This window comes from Phoenix dactylifera, chromosome 8 (assembly GCF_051530095.1).
Source record: "Phoenix dactylifera cultivar Ajwa chromosome 8, Ajwa_hap1_PhDact_Kaust_v1.1, whole genome shotgun sequence".
Taxonomy (NCBI): Eukaryota; Viridiplantae; Streptophyta; class Magnoliopsida; order Arecales; family Arecaceae; genus Phoenix; species Phoenix dactylifera.
The window spans coordinates 12,987,838-13,008,839 of NC_143197.1; the positions used below are offsets into that span (position 1 = coordinate 12,987,838).

The 21,002-nt window shown below is 41.8% G+C and overlaps 1 pseudogene; it reads left to right on the forward strand.

Annotated features, from left to right (window-relative positions):
• The first annotated feature begins 14,550 nt into the window (after positions 1 to 14,550).
• LOC120104946 (putative glucan endo-1,3-beta-glucosidase GVI pseudogene) lies at positions 14,551 to 16,015 on the forward strand (annotated as a pseudogene).
• The last annotated feature ends 4,987 nt before the right edge of the window (positions 16,016 to 21,002 follow it).

Consider the following 21,002-nt stretch of genomic DNA (forward strand, 5'->3'; position numbering starts at 1 on the left):
AAATCCTTCCGGCGCTAAGCCAGGCATCCGAGGGTTAGGCCTCAGGAAATTCGTCCGGCGCTAGGCCAGGCATCCGAGGGTTAGGCCTCAGGAAATTCTTCCGGCGCTAAGCCAGGCATCCGAGGGTTAGGCCTCAGGAAATTCGTCCGGCGCTAGGCCAGGCATCCGAGGGTTAGGCCTCAGGAAATTCTTCCGGCGCTAAGCCAGGCATCCGAGGGTTAGGCCTCAGGAAATTCGTCTGGCGCTAGGCCAGGCATCCGAGGGTTAGGCCTCAAGAAATTCTTCCGGCGCTAAGCCAGGCATCCGAGGGTTAGGCCTCAGGAAATTCCGCTCGTTGGTCGGCCAAGGCTGGCGCAAGCCGAGGCGACCGGTCGGGGCTTCAGGCTAGTCTGCTCCCGGGATGATCATCGGGTTAGCCTGGCATCCGAGGGCCGAGCCTCGGGAAATTCCGCTCGTTGGTCGGCCAAGGCTGGCGCAAGCCGAGGTGACCGATCGGGGCTTCAGGCTAGTCTGCTCCCGGGATGATCATCGGGTTAGCCTGGCATCCGAGGGCCGAGCCTCGGGAAATTCCGCTCGTTGGTCGGCCAAGGCTGGCGCAAGCCGAGGCGACCGGTCGGGGCTTCAGGCTAGTCTGCTCCCGGGATGGTCATTGGGTTAGCCTGGCATCTGAGGGTTGTTAGGCCTCAGGAAAATTCCGCTCGTTGGTCGGCCAAGGCTGGCGCAAGCCGAGGCGACCGGTCGGGGCTTCAGGCTAGTCTGCTCCCGGGATGATCATCGGGTTAGCCTGGCATCCGATGGCCGAGCCTCGGAAAATTCCGCTCGTTGGTCGGCCAAGGCTGGCGTAAGCCGAGGCGACCGGTCGGGGCTTCAGGCTAGTCTGCTCCCGGGATGGTCATCGGGTTAGCCTGGCATCCGAGGGCCGAGCCTCGGGAAATTCCGCTCGTTGGTCGGCCAAGGCTGGCGCAAGCCGAGGCGACCGGTCGGGGCTTCAGGCTAGTCTGCTCCCGGGATGGTCATCGGGTTAGCCTGGCATCCGAGGGCCGAGCCTCGGAAAATTCCGCTCGTTGGCCACGCGCCTGTCGCTTGCCACTCGACGGGATTTCTCCGTGTCCAGCTACGATCGTGTTTCTCCTCCTCTCCGAGCGTCGCCTGGGGAACACCAGAAGGGCATTAAATGCTAATTGAAGCGTTACCTGGGAAATCGAACCGCCCGTTGCTGCTTGCAAGGAGTGTCAGTTAAGCGGCCGCGATACGCGCGTTCTTCGAGGCGGATGCGGCCTGGGCGCGAGCGGAGATACGTGGACCGAGGGATACATGCCGCCCGGAGTGTCCTGCACAAAGAATGCAATTAAGGAGAACGACGCTTAGGAGATCGTGGGAGGATACGCCTCGAGAGCCGGAACGGCTCCGGATTCGGTGCGCCCACCAAGCGGGACAACCTGTCGGCCCTGGCGTTTTCGCTTCTGGGGACCTGCTGGAAGTCGACGCTGCCGAGGTCGGGAATGAGCGCTTGCACCTTCCGGACGTAGTTCTGCATGGTCGGGCTCCGGGCCTCGAACTCCCCACGGACCTGCCCGACCACCAACTGGGAGTCGGTGAAGACCTTCAGACGCCGGATGCCGAGCTCCTTGGTGAGTTTGAGTCCCGCGACTAGGGCCTCGTACTCCGCCTCGTTGTTGGTCACTGGAAATCCAAACCTCAAGGCATACTCGGCTATCACTCCATCAGGACTGGTAAGGACCAGCCCGGCCCCTCCTCCTTCGGGGTTCGACGACCCATCGATGTGAAGCGTCCAGATCGGGAGGTCGAGGCTGGGCGTTTCCGGCGGTCTAGGTTCCACCTCCTGCACCGTGCACTCAGCGAGGAAGTTCGCGAGCACCTGGGCCTTGATGGCGGGTCGAGGCTGGTAGCGGATGTCGAACTCACCGAGCTTCCACTATCAGCTGAGCTTTCACTATCAACAAGATATCAGCTGAGCTTCCACTATCAACAAGAACACGCCTTACATCATAGTTTGCCATAGTGAGGGAGATCACCATGGCGGCATCATGGGGAGTCTGAACCCCCTTTACATCCTCATCAGAAAAGGTGATTACATTACCGACCCTCTGCCTCTTTACGATGGCCGTCCCTGACGCTTCCGCCGAGCCCCCTGCGTTCCTCACGGGCCGTGAGCAGCCCCCAGTGATAGTGTGGATCACGCCCGCAACGGGTCGATTCTGCTCCCGAGGCTCCGGAGGAGCCGGGTCGGCTAGACGCGGGTCCGCGGGGGGACGTCGGTCGTTCACATATCGTCCGAGACGCCCCCGGCGGATGAGAGCCTCGATCTCGTCCCGAAGCTGGAAGCAGTCTTCGGTGTCGTGGCCGTGGTCCCGGTGGTACTCACAGTACGCCCGGGAGGGCCTCCTCCCAGGGATCTTCCGCATCTGTCTCGGGGCCGGGAGGTCCTCCCGCCCCTTGATCTCCATAAGGATCTGGGCCCGGGGAGTCAGGAGAGGGGTGTACCGGTTGAAACGTCGGGGCGGAGAACGAGGGCGGGGGCGCCGTGGTTCCTCGCCGGCGACGGGCTTCTGCGCCGACGCTGGGGCGTCGGGCTCCTCCTCTGGCGTGCCTCTTTTCGCCTTTTCTCCCCAAGCTTTGGAGGGATCTCGGCGGCCTCCTTGCTCCGGTGGGCGGCCGCCTCCTCGGCGTCCGCATACTAGTTCGCCCGGGACAACAGCTCCGGGAAGCTCCTCGGCGGGCGTTTGTCCAGGGAGAAGGTGAGTCTGCCCTTCCGGAAGCCGCGCTTCAGGGCTGAAAGAGCTACCTCCTGGCTCAGGTTCCGGACCTCCAGCGTAGCCTTGTTGAAGCGGGTGAGATAATCCCGCAGGCTTTCTCCCTCGTTTTGCCGAACATCAAAGAGGGAGTCGGAGACCAGTCGCCGCCGGCTACTGACGGCGAAATGAGTGATGAAGAGGCGAGTGAACTGGTCGAAGGACTGGATTGAGTTAGCCTCCAGGCCGGCGAACCACGCCCTTGCCGGGCCACGGAGGGTTGCTGGGAAAGCCTTGCAGAGGAGAGGATCTGATGCTCCGTGGAGGAGCATAAGGGTCCTGAAACTCTCGACGTGATCCCGCGGGTCCGCCGCCCCGTCATAGGGCTCAATCGCCGGCATTTTAAACCCCGGCGGATTCGGGGTCCGCAGGATCCTCGAGGCAAGCGCCGGCTGGGAGGAGATCTCCAAGTCGGCGAAGGGATCTTTGGAGTGGCCCTTCAGGACCTGGAGTTGTCGGTGGAGATCGTCCACCCGCCGGTCCAGGGAGCGCGACCGATGGGTGGGAGACAAGGAGCACCGAGAGGGGGACTGATTGGAGCGCGGGTTCCTTGAGGACTGGGGGGTCTGGGAACGCGCCCGGGCCCACCTCTCGTACCCCGCGCAGCTCCGATGGGAAGGTCCCGGCAGAATGGACCGTGCTCGAGAATCTTCCTCGCGCCGGCGCTCCTCCCCATGGGAGAGGAAGGAGCGCGGGTTGAGGAGGACAGGTGAGCGCTCAGAGAGCAGCGGCTCCTGGGCCCGCTGCGGCGCCCGAGACATCACACCCTACAGGTTCTGCACTGCCTCCGCGAGGGTGCGAACCTGCTGGGCTAGCTGGTCGAACTGAGCGGCTTCGACCATCTGAATGGGAGGTGGAGCGGTGGAGTGTTGCTGAGAATGTGTTGGAGACGCAGCGGCCTCCCGGCCGGAGGCGCGAGAGGCCCCGCGACCGGAGGCATTGGAAGCTCCACGACCACCTCGCCGTGCCATTACGATCGCTCTGAGATTCGGCCCTCCTTCTAGCGCCAACTGTTGCTGGTGGTCCAAACCGAGAACGATTGGCACAGCGGTGTGAACGGGGTTCCGTTTGAGTTGCCTTGGTTGGTGTTGATTGCGCTCCACCTTCCACCGGGAAACCTGCAAGCAAGCCTCGCACCACCACTGGGGTAGTGGGGGCCCTCCGACGATCAAGTCAGAGGAGATTGGAGGAGAAGGAGAGATAATAGTAGCAAGTAAGAGAATGCTCTGGAAGTTCTTGCTTACCCCCCCTTCTCCCCCCAGCCGCATATATACCAGGCTGGGGGGTCCTTTTGGGGGGTTGGTCATCGTGTAGCACGATGGAGCTGCCACTGACATGGCCGTTACAGGGCGTCGTGGGGCAGCGCTGGGTACGGCCATGACAGGGCGTAGTGGAGCTCCGCTTTGTACGGCTGTTACAAGGGATCGTGGAGCAGCGCCGGATACGACCGTTGCTGGGTGTAGTGGAGCAGAGGGCCGCGGCGTGCCTCTGGGGAATAGCCTGTCGTTGTCGAGAGATGTCCGACTCGGGGTCGGGCTGCGGAGACGAAGATGTCCGACTCGGGGTCGGATTGCTGGATCAAGGGGCAGCCGACTCGGGGTCGGGCTGCGGAGCCGAAGATGTCCGACTCGGGGTCGGATTGCTGGATCAAGGGGCAGCCGACTCGGGGTCGGGCTGCGGAGCCGAAGATGTCCGACTCGGGGTCGGATTGCTGGATCAAGGGGCTGCCGTAGTCTTCCTGGGCGCGCGTGCCGGTCACGTGGGGCATGGTGGCTAAGTTCCCCCGTAACAATAATATTGATAGGTCTCGCTTATTTTCTCTTAAGAAACAAATATATATTACAAGTGGGTTTCCCACTTTTTACTAAGCAATTTGAGGTTTTGAGTTTGAGCACTTGGTAGCATATCTCCAATTATTTGAATTTCGGTAATTATGATATTGATTGGTCTTCTTCTTTTCCCTCAAAAGGATAACAAGGACATATTAGATCTAACTTTAAAAAAAAGAATTTGTTTAGTTTGATTTGAGAGGAAGTCAAGTACTATATATATATATATATATATATATATATATATATATATATATATATATATATATATATATATATATATATATATATATAAGAACCACAGTTCTCAATCCTTTTCTTCTTGATTCGAGGATATCACCTACCACCAATGCAACACAGTAAAAGTGCAAGGAAAACAGGATGTTGTATAGTGATGTTCTTATCTTCATCAATAAAACAACTAAAACCAGGGCATTCATCATCAACATACAATGCACATATATTATAATCATCCAACTGTCATAAAAGAGTCCAAAGGAGACAATCGCAATAAGTTAATCCTATCTCTGTCCATGATTGAACTACAATTATGGCTTTAATAGTCAACTTATAGCACATTATCCCCTAGTATTGCAACCATAGTATAGGACATCAACATGTAAAGAAAGAAAGTGTAAGATGACACATAGTAGTAATATTACTCGAGTATTTATCACAAAATTACAAATGATAAAATGTACTTTAGTAACGACTAGAAGATCTTCTAAGTTCTGAGGTTTCATGATTAATCTAAATCCATCTCAGCACCTACTGCTCCATTTGTCACGCAGATAATTATCATGACCTTCTAACAAACACATAAAAACATAAGGAAAAAAAAAAAAACAAAGGCCATGGTGATAGTGAAGGATTCTAGCATACAATCAGAGACCCATCTCATCCATATCCACAGATCCAGTGTTCACTTTAATCACCAGCACCATTGTCCATCAACTCGTAATCGACGTCTAAATCAACGCTTTAAGTAGATTTTAGACAGCGTCACCATCAACATGGGCTGGAACAGAGGGTCAGGCTTGACCCACGATATGGGGTGGGGCCCCTGCAGCCGACACCTGTAATCCATTAATATGTCGCATTATAATAATTCCTTAGTTGACATGACTAATATAGGATATAAGATATACAATGAAGCCACCATTGGATCGTATGATATTCATCACAAGATCTATGTACATCGATGGAAAAATAAAAGCTCGGGATGCTTTGAGATTTATGCCGGATGTAATCCAACAATTAATATCAGAGAAAAAGATCAATTGTTCTCTCGTGCAAAATATACAACTTGAACCTAGGGTTTGCAAGAAACTAACAAAGTAGGTGACAGATTTGGTAGTCTTGTTTCTTCTGCTTCAAGATTTATGTACAAGGATAAAAGAAAAAGTTAGAAATGCTTTAAGATCTACATCGGATACAATCTAACAGTCTATATCATGAAAAAAAAAATCAATTATTCTGTTGCGCAAAATATGCAACTTGAAACTAGGGTTTGCAAGGAACTAAAGAAGTAGGTTGGGAGGTTTGTTGGTCCCACTTCTATATGGAATGGATTATTTATATGATATGGATTTTTATACTAGGAGGGTTAAGTTTTTTTTCTTTTTTCTCTCTCTCTCTCTATATTCCATACTCCGACTAACTCTAATTATAATTGAATCCTGCCTTCTTATCCATGCGGTAAAGAGTAATTCTATTCAAGGAAGTGCTAAGTTATAGCTCATGCAGAAACATTCACATAATTCTATAATGTAGGGTTGAAATTCCCACTCCTGATTTTACTTTTACCCAATAATTTTTATTCCCTAAATTTTAGCCCAGATAATCCTTACATTCTTGATCCCAATGTCATAGAATTTGATACAAGAATTGAAGTTTTGGCTTTTTTTTTCCTGAGAGAGATACAATAATTAAAGATTAATCATATAAATTTGTTCTATCAAAAAATTGCATAAAATTTTGTACAAATTATATATAAAAACTGTTTTATACAAATTTTAGATAATATATCAATACGCACAAATTTTCATTTATTAGCTCCAGAATGGTCATTCCAACCTACAAGCCCAATATTCGACCTATACGTGGCTCGATCCGAATTGATTTCATTTCTATGCTTATATAAATATCTAATAATCATAAATACTAAATAGGCTATCAGGATCACTAAGTTCGTATGCTATGGATTCCACTATAATTTTATAGTGGTTGTTACATTCATAACTTTTGATTGCTGATTGTGTGTTCTAATAACAACTTATATGATTTTATTTTTATAATTTCTTTGATACTTTGATTCATTTCACATATTGTTGTAATAGATCATAGTAAAGCCCAAAAAATTATTCTAAAATAGAATATAGTTATCATAATAATTGTCATTAAACTTTATAGAGGGTGGATTGGTATAACTGTAAGATTACTCTAGTATAACCTGAGTGTCATATACAGCGTACGCATGACCATCCCCAGGCCTGCGATGGTTAGAGCCCTATGCGCTAGAACTTTAATTGTGGTTAAATTTTATGGCAATACATCACCACTTGCTTAAACTCTTCACGGTTAATAAAAGTTCTAAAAATTCTTGTTATAAATTATTAATTAAATCTGTAAAATAGTGTAATGACAGAAAATCATGTAAACTCGTTGTAATTATATAATATCATTATAGTATGATGACACGTATGATGTGACCTAATACCTTTCATGCTGTCATTTACCTTTGCTGTGTATAAGTAAAGAGAAAGACTGCATAACTAGCGTATAACATGATTGCGTGTGGTGTTTGAACACTCCATTTAATTTAGTTAATGCCACCAAGTATCCGTTTGTATACACCATTTTGTTGACAGGTTCTATGTAGCAGTTGGAAGCTGGTCCTGTATGGGGGTCGGTAGTGCATGTTATTCCAGCTTGTGCCCTCTTCAGCAGTGACAGAAACAGGATATCTTTAGAAAATTTCTTATAAAACCAAGAAAGGACTAATGAATAGAACTGACTAAATTACTTGTCTCCTGGAGATGCACCACCTTGATGGTATCTTCTCATAACATAACAGTCGCCAAGAAAGAGCTCTCACCATGTTCTTCCATCCAGATTCCACCAACCTTCCATCCTCTATTGGTCTTGGTTGCCTTTTCCTTGAAAAAAGAAGATTGAAAACAAAGTAACATTAAAATATTAAGAATGTTGTGTTCTTAAGTCAAGGGAAAGAAAACAATTATTACATTAATATATATTGTTCCAAAGTGGCCTCGTCCATGAAGTAGGTATGCATAACAAAAGACTTTTGATTTCCTTATTTTTTCTTCCATTGATGATGATTGATGGGATCATCAATGCTTCCACATGATCCATCCACCACGTTGCAACAACATGAGCATCATTCGGTGGTCGTCCCAACAGCAGCCTCCTTAAACTTGTTTGGCTTTTGATCACACTTCCATGATATGAGATCAGGTGTGGGGTTGGGATTGTCTTGCTGGGAACCAGCTCATCAAGATGGATGATGTACCAGAGCATGTAGATTTCTAGGTGGCACCAACAATGCTCATCAAGATTAGCATACACGTATACGTAACCAAATAGAAATTGATGAGGTGATTCTAGTATGGTAAAACGAACAGTAGATCTAGTATTCATGTAGAAATCCATTTGCTATTGTCTAGAAAACAACAATATCATGATTTCAGAGTGTTGATAGATGTGTTGTCTTATAAATTAGATATGGCTTTTACGAACTCGACAATGTTATGTTTGGAACATAACTCTCTTTAGCCTAAATCAAGATGTAGTACGTACTAGTGCAACAAGAAGATCAACTTGTTGTCTTTTTTTTTCAGAAAAAAATAATTCAAGGTTCCTTCTTGCTTCACTAAGCAAATGAAGGAGAAGGTCACATAACCTAGAGTCAAGTTGAGAATGCTTCATGATTCATAACAAATGTGGACTAAAATACAGTAAAAAAGTAACATAGTTGCACTACCAGCACTTGACATGCATGATACAAGAATGAAACACACACACTCTCTCTCTCCTACGTACTCTAGGTATAAAATGTTAGCCATTATTCATTCAGATAATGAAAATTATTTAAACATTTATTATTCATTCAACTAAAATAATTTATCTAAAATCAGATCTTTATGTTGTATCTGATCGATGAACGATAAATTGACCAAGTAACACATTGTTTTTTTTACATACCATCAATTATTTCGTGTCACAGTGAGTCCCATGGCAACTGATGTCATCCTCCTGGAAAATAATTCATCCTATTGAAACCTTAACACTAGTACTTGCATATCCGATAAGCTAAGTCTGGCCAATGTCACCCTCATGGTTGGCTTTCAAGTCATCCTCCTAGTTTTTGGCGTCCTGTGAGTTCGTTGTTCCTTCCCATTCTTCTTGTTTGAATTTTAAGGAATGACCTACCACCATTGGCAAGGTGGGATCCTCACATCTTGCTCGAGATTGATAAATAGAACTTCCTATATGTTATAATAATTATACCACTGGATGCATGTACATTAAAGAATTTTTTATATAATTTCCAGTTTTTTACTATAGTAAAAGTTAGTTTCTTAAGTCAGGCTCAATGGTCAAATTTACTGTAGTTGTTAGCTCTTAATCCTCATAGTCCTTTTGCACTCATCGTTATTCTTTGTCAAGCTCTAGTTCTAACTTGAGGACTCTCTTTATCCCTCTACTCCTTGCAGTTCCATGTAATCGAATCTTGTTAAATCGAATCTTGTTACGCTATGCTTAATTCGAATTTTTGTTCTTTTCTTCTCCAAGGTGGGACCGGAAAGAGAGCAAACCTAATGAAGCAGAGAAAGAGCCTATGAAATGTGATTGAATCAAAGTTGGATAGGTTTGCGACAATTTCTTTTTTGCTTAATTGGATTGAGACAACTCCCTATTGAACCCCATAATCCCCCAAAACCCATGCATTCTTAGCCTCTCTTTAGCCATTCCTGACATTCATTTTGAGCTACCATGTCTACCTGCAACACTATTCTATCATAGAAACTGCCATTACCCATTCCTATATTGCAGCAGCCTAGCCACGTAACCTGTCGATGTAGAAGGGTTGTTCCAATTGCTCAGGGCTTGTGTGGATGTTCCTATAGGATTGGATTCAGAATCCTATAGAAATCAGACTAACTGGCCCATCTATCTTATATATTCTAAGAGTTTGTCTAAACCTAGTCAGATCCTAAGCCTTTGGGCTACAAGAATAAAAAAAAAAACTTATGGAGTTCTTTTTCTATTCTTCTCATAGGATTTGAGCTGGGCATGATTTGGTCGATACAAGGTCATGCTTAAATAGATGGCCCGATCCATAAATCCTACAAAATTTTTAATTTAATCATGTAGGGATATCCAAACATACCCTCATTGTATCCAAGATTCTGCAGTAGCTGCACCAGGCGGTGGAGATATTGATCTAAGGATAGGATCTCCGATCATTGTCGTGGAGGCCCGACTGATGTTGAAGACTGTTAGCTCAATATCTACCTTGAGAGTCAACTCTAAACTAGTCAAGTCAGGAGATGTGGGAAGGTAGAAGGACTTGTCTCTAACATTTTTTTATTAATATTATTACAATAATATGCAATAGTAATTCTATACTATTGTCATTTATCAAAGTGATTTGCCTAACCATTATCTAGAAATTAAAGTATTGCCCATTATTGAATTATTACAGATTTTATTAGTTTTTCATGAATTCTTTAGTGCTTATCTAAGGAATAATATGGATTACAAGTTCGTTCCATTATTATAAATGGTGACATTCTATCCACTATGGTCTTTTTGGCTTCTTCTATGCTTGTTCTAGATGAACTTATATGAATATATATATCAATAAGTTCATATAACCATTTTTCTATTTTTACAAAAAGAAGATTGTTATCCTAATTAGTTTTAATATATCTCAGCATGTTACTAGAGACGTCCACTCTGTCCTAATAGCAAATATATGAAAATCCCATATGCAAATGCACAGGGTGCTGCATAAATTTTTTAAGATTCATCATGACTTAGGTTTCTCTCAGGTTAATGCTTGTAAATGGATGATAAATTTAGTACATAATTATCATAGTAATTACTAGAAAAATGGTATGTGCACTGCACTTTTCGCAAAATAATGGTTGTGAAAAAACACGATAAATTGTTTTAATAAATTTTATTTTTTTCTAGAAGAAACGAACATGCATATAACAAAACTAGATAAACTTAAATTTAAGAAAACAAAATTACAAATAGAATTGATAAAATATAACAAACAAACAATTATGATATAAAATAAAAATTAAAATATAATAATAATTTATAGCAAAAGAGTAAACAATGAATCATTTGTAAAATATAAAAATTGCTGAAGATTTGCTGTCAGGAGGAGAGCCTTGAATGTGAGGAAGACGGTTGGAGAGTAGACTTCAATGCACTTCTTCCTCTTTTTCTTGTAATTACTCTAGAGAGGCTTTGGTTGGTGGAAATCCCTTTTGCTTTGAATGGAGTCTCTCTTTCTTCCTCTATTACTGTTCACTCAGGCTATTTAAGCCATTCCCAACGAAAAATAGCCGTTAGACACAGATTGATGGCCGTTCTGCACACTCTGCAACTCCTGACAAAGTGTCCGTTGGGATCGGAGTCGACTCGCTCGATCAGGAGTCGACTCGGCTGTTGCTGGAGTCGACTCATGCTTTACTGGAGACGACTCGGCCACTGTTCAAAATTTGAAATAAAGTGCCGTCCCGTTCTGGAGTCGACTCGGCTGAACCTGGAGTCGACTCGCCAATTGTCCGGAGATGACTTTTCCTTCTGGAGACGACTCGATCTTCAGGAATCCAAAAATCATCCTCTCGGTTTTGCTTCCTCGAGTCGACTCGAATTCTCTTGGAGTCGACTCGGCTCTCAGAGCCGGAAAGACAAGTCTTCTGTCTTTGAACTTGAACTGTCTCGGAGTCGACTCGAACTTTGCGGGAGTCGACTCGGCTCTCAGACACCGAAATACCGATCTTCTGTCTTTGGAGTTGAACTGCCTCGGAGTCGACTCGGACTTTGCGGGAGTCGACTCGGCTCTCAGACACCGAAGTACCGGTCTTCTGTCTTTAGAGTTGAACTGCCTTGGAGTCGACTCGGACTTTGCGGGAGTCGACTCGGCTCTCAGACACCGAAGTTGGCTCTCTGACTTTTAGCCTTGCATTTCTCTGAGAGTCGACTCTTGCTTCCTTAGGAGTCGACCTGCCAATCCGTCGGAGTCGACTCGAGTTCTTCGGGAGTCGACTCGGCTCTCAGAGTCCAAAATGGCTTCTCTGTCTTTCTGTCTGTTACTCCATGGAGTCGACTCGTACTTTGCTGGAGTCGACTCGGCAAGCATCGGAGTCGACTCTAATTCTTCAGGAGTCGACTCGGTGACAGCGTCTGAGATTTATCTTTCTATCCGGCTGTCTGTTCTCAGTCGGAGTCGACTCGTAATGTGCCGGAGTCGACTCGAGCTTGTGCCAGTGCTTCTGATACGCTTGGAGTCGACTCGTAATCTTCCGGAGTCGACTCGAGATTCAGACTTTAGTTCAAATTGATTTCTATACTTAGCCAAAGTGTATTGAACCAAAGCTAGAGACACTTAAACATAAATTCACAAATATTTGACTGAAACACTAGATTGAATTCATTAGTATAACATAAGATATACTCAAATGCTTTGAGCTCATCAAAATCAAATAGGGTTATAATCAATCACTCCACAACTACACAAAAGTGGTCAATCAGCGATAAAATATTTTGCTACAAATTATAATTTGTCACTTATAAGTACCATGCACAAGACAACGAAATAAAATATTTGTCATGAAATATCATTTTAGTAGTATTTTTAGCAACAAAATTATATTTTGACGCTAGTGGTGCCAAATACTTCCAGTCTGATATTTTTGTGGTAATTTTATTGGCCATAATTTATAATTTTTTTGCAACAAAAAATTATTATCATGAATACCATGAATTTTAATGACAATATAATTTTTATCATGAATGAATTATTAATTTAAATGATGATATTAGAATCATTCCCAAATATATACTTGTGGGTACAAGAATATATTTTCTATTTTTAGGTGAGGAAAATATTTCATCACTGAAGATTTCTTTAATGGTGATGCGTACAATTTTGTTGCATAATGTAGGCTATCTAATGATAAAATAGTATTTCATCATTTATTCTTTAGCATATAAATTTATGATAAAAATTATTTTTGTCCCTAATTATCTAATTAACTATTAATAATGATAATATTTCATAGTGAAACATATATTTATTGGTAACGTATATATGTTTATTGCAGAATGCTAATTATTTAATGACAAATTTGATTTTTATCACATTTACATTATTGTATAACTTTTATGATGAAATAGTTTTCTTTGCAGATTATTTATATATTTTAGTGATGATAGAATTTCATCATTAAATATATATCTGCTGGCAAAATACAAATTTTTTTTTGGCAGAATATTGATCATTTAACAACAAAATGAAAGTTATCATCTATATATCATTGTATAACTATAGTTTGAGAAAAAAAACATGAATTATTTCTCTTTAAAGAACTTTACAAAAAATATATACAATTATATAAATATGTTGAAATTTTTTTAAATATTTTAAAAATATTATAAAGATTAAAATAAAGCTATTTAACTTTTATTTTTTGTTAAAAATAAAAGATTTGAATTTTATAAAAATAATTAATTATTAAAATATTAATAATTTCATACATTTGTAATAATTATATTTTATAATGTGAATAAGTTTTCAATAAGTATAACAAACTATAAATTTTTATTACAAACTGAATTTGTCAAAGTGGTTGAGTAGTACGTAACAAACTAGAAGCCTTTGGTCATGTTCCAAACCAACTTGACTAGACTACCTTAGTTCCAACTCTTAAAATATGTTCAGATACTTTCAAATTGACTCAATTAGCTCCCTTATACAGTGTTCACTACTTCAAACTTAGCTATTATTTTTACTTAAAGTCGTATCATCACCGTCATGAGCTCCCTTATACGATGTATGCTACTTGAGCCTTAGCTATCATTTTCACTTAAAATTGTATTATCATCGTCATGCCCTAGCCTTGCCACATGGCTAAATGTGCACATAATACTCAAGTGCCAACATTAGTTAGGATGCGGTGTAAATAGAGATGCAGCTATTCTCTGATGTAAAATGAAGCGGAGCCCATCTTTCGTTAACTCTGGTGAATAATGAAAAAAGATTCCTTCATTCGCTTGCAAAGGCTAGGAACGAATGAAGGATATGACACCAAATCTCCTAACATGACTAGACAATGCCATAAATGGCATGGAGGCAGGTCCAACCTCTCCATGGCTGGCCACAACAAAGAAGGAAGGGAGGCGGGTGATATCCAAGGTTTATTCCTCAAGTATTCCAGCAAAAAATGAAAATAATAAAGGAAAAAGGGAAAAGAAATAGAATGAAAAAGGGGTTCTACTTTTGGCCGCAACATATTTCACATATTGACAAAATATATTGTTACCATCTATGAATGCTAACCATGCATTGACACCTAGATATCTTATAAAAAGAGGGCTATGGTTTCTCTTCTCAACAAACCACTGAGTAAACTTGGTTTCCAAAAGCTTTGGTAAGCCTATTTTCCCTCTATTTTTGGGGTATTATGCAGGTTTCATCTACACATATTTTTAATTTTCTCTTAGTTGCATATATGTTCCATGCTTCCAATTGACTAGGGAGTCATGGGAATGAGTTAATATAAAGTTTTTATTTTATTAATGGGCAGTACTTGGTGTCCAATAACTAACAAAGAGATAAAGGACGATAGGAGCGTGTCGTATCCATGGAGAATGTGCTATTCCTTTTCTTGCTACTTTCGGTGTTGTTATCTGAAGCTTCAGTATTCATGCTGGTATTCTGCTGAACTTCATGAACTTTGTTATATGACTATCTGGGTAGTTAAATAGTATGGTCCATGTTTACCGATTCGTTGTCGCTAACAATGTTATCAAAATTGCTATTTGTCACCATTCTAGCAAAATCTTCTGGTTGTAATTTCATATCATATGTATTGTAATATATATTATATTATATCAGCCAATATAATAAAGGTTGAGATACCTATAATTGACAAAACATTGATGTTTAGATTTTTGAGATTAGTTTGTATGTAAGGTTGGTGAATGGTGCAGGAGCTCAGGTCATTGGCATAAACTATGGCTTGTTAGGCGACAACCTCCCCCCACCGGACCAAGTGGCGGGTCTCTTAAAATCTCGGAATATCAAATTCATCCGCCTCGTTGACCCCAACCCAACTGTTCTTACCGCCCTCTAGAACTCAGGCATCTGTGTCGTGCTCGGTGCCCTCAACAATGACCTCCCAAGCCTCGCCAACGATGCAACCTTCGCCACTAGCTGGGTCCAAACCAATGTAATTCCCTACGTCCAAGCAGGCACAATCTTCCGCTACATCACTGCTGGCAATGAGGTCATCCCCGGCGACCTTGCCAGTTATGTCCTCCCTGCTATGCAAAATCTCGACGCTGCCCTCACTGCAGCTAATCTCAACGTTCCTGTCTCCACTGTCGTTCACAATATTATCCTCAGCATGTCATTCCCACCATCCCAAGCTGCATTCAATGACCAATCGTCCGCTATCATGACCAGCATCGCAGGATTCTTGAAGTCGAAGAATGCACCACTCCTCATCAATATATACCCATATTTTGCGTACGCAGCCCAACCAGAGGATGTGCCGCTCGACTATGCAGTACTCTTCACTGCGTCCGACACAGTTGTCGTCGATGATTCGTTGAATTACAACAATCTTTTTGATGCGTCACTTGATAGCATATATGCCGCGTTGGAGAAGGCAGGTTATCCGGATCTTACTCTGGTGGTGGCAGAGACTGGGTGGCCGTCTGGTGGTGGTCCCACCTATACGACCGTGGAGAATGCTAAGACGTATATTAACAACACAGTGGCACATGTGACCAGCAGCACAGGGACACCTAGGAGGCCGGGGAACGCAATAGAGACTTATATTTTTGCCATGTTTAATGAGGACTTGAAGCCTGATGGAATTGAGCATAACTGGGGGATATATAATCCAAATATGACTGAAGTATACCATGTCGACTTTCCATATTAGTGTGGATAGGATAAAGGGTTAGTGAATAAATAGTAAAAAGGGCTACGATTGGATTTAGTTATTTGGAATAAATTACGAAGATTATGAGAATTAATGATATCCATGCAAAACATGGGGAGATCATGGCAATTTAAATATAAATTTATGTAATAGAAGGCTATATATATTTCAAGACAATAGTCAGTAATTTTATTATTCTTTTTTCTCCTAATATATTCGACACTATGACACCGACTAGCACATCTAATGTAGAAAGAAATAGTGGCAAAAAAAAATTTCCAAATTTTTTTTGCATGTTTTCCAATGCAACATAACAGATTTTATTATAGAATGTAACATACTTTTTTTATAGATGATTTTATCAGATTTTTTGCATGTCAAATTTAGGAGGGTTCAACATGGTTTTTTGCATGTATTGATTTATTGAGTATGTTTTGTTTTTAATAGAATGTTAAATATTTAGATAGGGATGGATACAATTTTTGCATATTATTTTAATGGACTATAAATGGCTGTCCATAAGTGATTTTTTACATTTTTACTTATGACTAATTGGTTTTACTTCCAATGTTTTCTTCCGTTTTGATGCTCTCAACCAAGAACTCTAGAACACTGAGGCATCGTTTTAGTGAACTCATATTTTCCTAAATAGAAATTAGTTTTAAATAAGAAAATATTATGTTATTAATACTTTTCTAAAAGGAAAATAATTTTTAATAGGAAAATAATATGTTAAAAAGAATTTGATATAGTAGCAAAAATAAGATTTTATGATTCTTTTTCATTCCAATGCTTACCTTGTTCCTGCTTTTTTACATTGTTGATATAGTAGCAAGAAAAATACAAGAAGCAACATTCATGTTTGTTCAAACACAAAATAAAACAACCAACTCCTCAGGGTTTTATGAAGAAAAAAAGTCAATGAGTTATAAGTTGAGAAGCAATACGATCACGCAGAATATCCACCTCATGATTATCCATGAAAAGATTAAAGATGCATACCATATAAGGAATGGCAAATAGCATAACAAAAGGAGAAAAAATGCATATTAAAGATGCAGAATTACCTCAAGAAATGCCTTAAAAATCCATAACAAAGCCATAACTAACACCCCATTAACCGAAAATGCCACCTATTTGGGGGACAAAAAAAAAACAAGAAATGTTAGCTACTTCAAATTCCCAATTATCCAATTCTATTTTTTGAACCCTGCTCCCACAACGAACAATGAAGAGGTAATTACAAGGAAAAAAATGCGTTAGCTTATCCAAATTTAAAATTACAATCTGAAAAAAATTTTAAAAAAAGGAGAAAAATCCTTTTCTAGGATAAGAAGGAAATAACTGGAAAACAAGTAAATTGCCTCATTTCATTGACTTCTAAAAATTAAAACCCAACCTTCCCAAAAAGAATCACTTGACGGAAAAATGAGAAGGTGGGAATGAACCAATTTAGTGGGGATCCGAGGGGGCAGAACGGATCGAACGGCCCTATGTGTACACCGCAAGATCTTGCAGAAGATGTCGTGGAGGAGCGCATGAGGAGATCGAGGCTCCAGTCATCGTTGTGCTCGCCATCGTTGTCGTCCTCATCGTCACCACCTTCGCCATGAAAATTGCCGACCCAAGATGAGGATCAGGAACCATGAAATATTTTGTGTAATTGTTATATTTTATCACAGTTATGGTAGTCTAACAAAAATATATTATAACTCAAAATAGCTTTCCGACGGAGCCTAAAAGTGCTTTTCCGAAAAGCTCCAAAATAGAGCTTCTCACAAAAAGCTGTTTTAGCTTTCTGGCAAAACTAAAACAACTTCCAAAACTTTTTATCAAACACCCTTATTTCATCTAAAAGTACTTTTGGAGGGTTAGAAAGTACTTTTTGGACCTCCAAAAGCTCTGCTAAATGAGGCTTAAATCAAACAAGGAGAAGAAGGGGGAACAAAAGGGAGAGGGAGACCATGGAGGCATCTTAATCAAGTTCTTCCGCTTCCCTAACCTCCCAACTTTCTAAGTTCTACCATTATGGAACAAGATCACCTTTGAGGATCTCATGGGTCGTTGGAAACCCTGGCTGGAGTTCCTTTGGATGCGAGATGTATGAGGTATGCCGCCATTTTTCCTATTTTCACATTTATTCTTCAATTTTTTTCTTGAATCTCCAACCTCAGCATGGCATTCCAGGTAAAAGAGGGCTATGATTACTTCTGTTGGCATGGTCCACCTTCAAACGCAAAGGATAAGGACATCATTAACTACTAGCTCTTACAATGGAACAGGAAGCTCAAGACCTAGCTTTCAAGCTACAAAAGGAATATCAAACGAGTCGTGTTCTGTATGCTAGCATCCTTGGTTGTTATGACTTGGTATTTTATGGTGTCTCAAGTTTAATTATGTTAAGGACCCTAGGTTAAATGTTTAGGGTTTGGGGAGTATCCTAGGCTTGATGTTTTGGTATTTGTCCTATGTTGGATGTTTTGTTTTGGGGGCTATCTTAACTTATATTGTAATCTCTATGCTATTTGTGTAATGAGAATGATATTCTTGCCTTAAATGTATAGCTTTAACCAACTTACTAAGACAAATTTTTGCACTGGAAGCATTCCAAAGGATTTTAATCCCAAGCAATTTTCAAATGCCCCACACTTTTAAAGCCTAAATGCATAGATAGATATTTAGTAAAGACACACCCTATACTTTTATGTTGTCTAGGTTACACACCTTTGTAGCTGTTCTATTGATGCCCTCTCTACTTTATTTATGTTCTAGTTGCACCTCCTGTACTTTTAGTGTGTTGCTGAAACACTTCTTATAATTTAAAAATGGTGAATAGAGATAGTGTTGCCCAACTATGCAGCCCAAGAGAGGGGGGTGAATTAGGTTTTTTAAGTGTAACGTCCATATCAAATAGCCAAGGTCTTCCCAAGATGATTTGACCTACATCCATCGAAATGTTGTCACACCAAATTTCGTCTTTATAAGATAGGAATTGAATAAGGATGGGGCACCTTTCCAACACAAAGATGGATGTATTATCCACCCACGTGACTTTGTATGGGTGGCGATGGGGCGCATACTTCAAACCGAAGTAGAAGACAACTCCGAAAGCAATGGCATTGATGCAACTACCGCTATCAAAAAGGATTTTGCAAGTTTTTCCATTGATCTTAACAAGAGTATAGAATAGGGAGGTTCGGCGCCAATCTTGTTCGGTCTTAGTTTGGACGAGGGTACACCTAACCACATGAAACCTAGGATCTTGGTTATTCGAGTCATAGGTTTCCCCTTGTGAATCATTCTAATTTTTGATGTTTTGTTCATAGATTTTTTCAACATATTCGGCCTCTTGGTTTCCAGCTTCTCGTTCATTAATCAAGTAGGTCTTAGCAGTACATTGGGACGCTATGTGGCCAAACTTTTGACACCTAAAATATTAGGTTTGGCTTCGACAAAGAGGGTTGGAACCTAATATACCTTTTCCCTTATCATTTGAAGGATTTGGGACAGGCATTGAGGATGTCCTAGCTAGTGTTTGGATAGGGCCGGGCTGATTAGAAGGATTGGAAAGCGGTCTGGATTGTGGAAGATAATTTTGGGTAGGTCAGGCTCCTGAAAGCATTGATCGAGGGTCAATACGCCTCACCACAAGTGTCTTTAAGAAACTATCCACATCTTGAGCCAACTGGTATGTTTGGCTAAGAGTGGTAATCTCTCGTAGGATGAGTTCTTTCTAGATCTTCTTGTGGAGTCCTGCCCGAAACCTAGAAAGAGTGATAGTGTCCTCTTTTACTACACCGCAACTCATATATAACTCCTCAAATCGTGCGATGTAATTAGCAACAGTTGATGTCCCTTGAGTTAGTTTCTGCCACCTATCCATAAGGCATTGTCGGTAAAAAAAAGGTAGATACTTTTCATTCAATTTCTCCTTTATATCCTCCTATGTCGTGATACGAGGAAGCCTTTGGGTCTCGCGCATATGTTCAACATTATACCAGTACCAGTGAACTTGTCCAATAAGCTTCATCTTGGCAAATCGTACCTTCCTATCATCGGACATTTCATACCACTAAAAGTAGTTGTCTATGCCCGCTCTCCAATCGAGATACACGCTTGGTTCGAGTTGACGAGCAAAGATAGGGGCCTCTATTCTTATGGTACGCATTAGCCTCTCATCGAGATTGCATTGGTAATCAGTAGGTGGTTGGTTCCTAGGAGGATGGAGAAGGACTATAGGTGGTGCGGCCAAACTGATTTTAGGTTGGGCTGCTACGAGAGGGAGTGTTGGTTCAGGGGCCCAAACCTGTCGCATTAACTCACGGACCTCTTGTTTGAATTCTTCATTTTTAACTCGCATGGTAGCGAACTGGTCTATGAAAAATTTTAGAGCTTTAGAATCCATGATATCTAAGGAGACTTTAGGTTGAGTGGCTTGGTACTCCTTACCGCTACAGGTTGACATGCAATAACAACACTATGTATAATGTGAGATGCAATGTCAATATAGAACCCTAGCAAGCCTGGCTCTAATACCAAAATATGATGCAGGACAACCTACCTGTGCAACCTAATATGATTTCAGATTTCATCAAGCTTTCACAAAAGTAACTTAAGACTTAGATGTTGCTGATTTCTACTTCAGTTATTCTTGAGTTAAGGTAGAAGATCAATCAATATAAGAAAGAATGTTGCAAGGTTTACAGTCATTTAGATCCTAAAGTAAATCGATCATAAGATGTTGAGAAACATCCTGTTGTTAGGGTGTGCTAATTTAATATCAAGATTCAAATGTGGATAGGACAGGTTTGAAAGTTGAGGGTTTTATGTTCTGAATTTTGACAGCGAAGTAAGTTTGCAAGTGTTTGGCTATAATGCAAGAGAACTAGAACATAAGTACATGAGCAAGCCCAAGAGAAGTCGAAACCTATCACCTGTCGTGAAATAGAGGACCAAAAATGTGCGCTTGTGGATTCTCAAGTGTTGCCCAGAGGTGCAGCCCAAGATGGGGGGTGAATTGGATCTCTTTAAAAATAATTAAAGTTAAAACGTATGGAGAGTATGAGTTACTATTATCTTATAGATTTAGCAGCGGAAATAAGATTGCACAAATACAACAGTGAATAAAGTTAAGAAAGCAGTCA